Below are 1755 nucleotides of genomic sequence, written 5' to 3' on the forward strand. Positions count from 1 at the left end.
CAGAGCTGCCAGCTGGGCTCTTTTATATTTAGCAGAGGGGCTGCTGCTGCAGAATTAGAACTGACAGCCCTGCAATCTCATTTCCAAGAAAGGAAAGAGCGGGAGAGAGAAGCTGGGGCCAGCGAGCTGCTTTCCAGAGAGCTGGGAGGAAAGCCGGAAGCCTCCTCCGCTTCAGATGGCAAAGCAGGGAAGAAGGAGGAAGGGAGGGAGAGAAGGAGAATGGGAGAGCAGGGAGAGCAGAAGAGTCACAGAGACTTTTAGAGAGAGAGCAGAAGAGGCACATAGATAATCAGAAAGGAAGAGTGGAAGAGGCACAGAGATGCTCAGAGAGGGAGAGCAGAAGAGACACAGAGACCTTCAGAAAGGGACAGCAGAAGAGGCACAGAGACCCTCAGAGAGAGGGCGTGGAAAAGGCACAGAGATCTTCAGGGAAGGAGGTGGAGGAGAGCAGAAGAGCCACAGAAACCCTCAGGGAGGGAGAGATTGAGAGAGGAGTCATAGACACAGAGAGATGGAGTGAGAATGAACAGAGAGAAAAAGATGGTAGAGGTGAGAAACCCCATCAGCTTGTTCCTGGGCAGAGTGGTTCTCCATTTCCCAGCAAATGCCGGCAGCAGCTCAGTCCCAGCTAAGGTGCGCAGTAAAAGGAAAGACTTTGGCAGTCCCTGGCCTCAAACTGAATCTCTTGTCAGGCCCCACCTTCCCAGCACCCTGTGCCCAACCCTCGCTCCCCTCCACAGCCCATCTGTCCACTGCTCATGGGCCAGTAAAGGAATGCCCGGGTTCCACGAGGCTGCTGGTGGCCACCTTAGTTCCCTTATGGCTCTCCAGATAGCTCTCAACTTCTCCCATGCTGACCTTCTTCCTGTGCTTTGCTTTTGACGTTTAGGCTTGTGAACCCTGGCCTGTTCCCCTCCCCTTTCAAATCCACTAATGCACAGTTCTCCTCAGCTCTCCCCAACTTCAAAGCCCTCTTGAAAACTCACCTTATCCAGGAATCCTTCCCTCTGTGACATCCTTTTACTTCCGATTGGGTCACCCTAACAGCCGACCTTACCTCTTGTGGATACACAGTTATCCTTTGCACTTGGGTATATGTGTGCTTACTTGGGTTTATACATCTTGCTTCCATTGCTGACTTACCTCCCATCACTGCAGGTAAGCCCTTTCATCGCCTGCTCCTTCCCCACCCTGCCTTTTCCTAGCAGCTTTCCTGTCCCCATCTCCGCAGCACAAAATTCATCCCCGCCGATTCTTTCCAGTTACTCCCTACAACCCGGAGCCAAGTATATATTTTTTTGGTTTTAGCCTTGATCATAGCCAAAGCTACTGCTGTGGGGGTGGCCACTGCCACCTCTTCCCATTCTGCTCCCCTTCCCCCATTTTAGCTTGTAGCTTCCAGCTCTGGCCAAATTTGGGGGAACAGCATCAAGCTCAGGCCAGGACTGCAGGGAGAGTGGGGAGGAAGGTGGCTTTGGAGGGGACTGAGGGTTCTTGGCAGCAATAGAAGTTTAAGGTCGAGGGACTCCCTGGGTACAATTCTTGCTTCTGAAGCCTGATCTGGAACTTTGAGTGCACATCCTGGGAAATGCCAATAAAGCACATGGCCCAAGGCATAAACAGAAAAGCAATCTGAAACCTGAGTCCGTTACATTAGTACAACTCTGACTTTGGGGGCATATGAGGTGCAGAGAAAGACCATCTTCTGAGCAGGTCAAAGTGATTTTACATGGAGCAGGGGAGGGAGGGAGAGAG

The sequence above is a fragment of the Tachyglossus aculeatus genome, chromosome 18, assembly GCF_015852505.1.
Source record: "Tachyglossus aculeatus isolate mTacAcu1 chromosome 18, mTacAcu1.pri, whole genome shotgun sequence".
NCBI classification, from domain to species: Eukaryota; Metazoa; Chordata; class Mammalia; order Monotremata; family Tachyglossidae; genus Tachyglossus; species Tachyglossus aculeatus.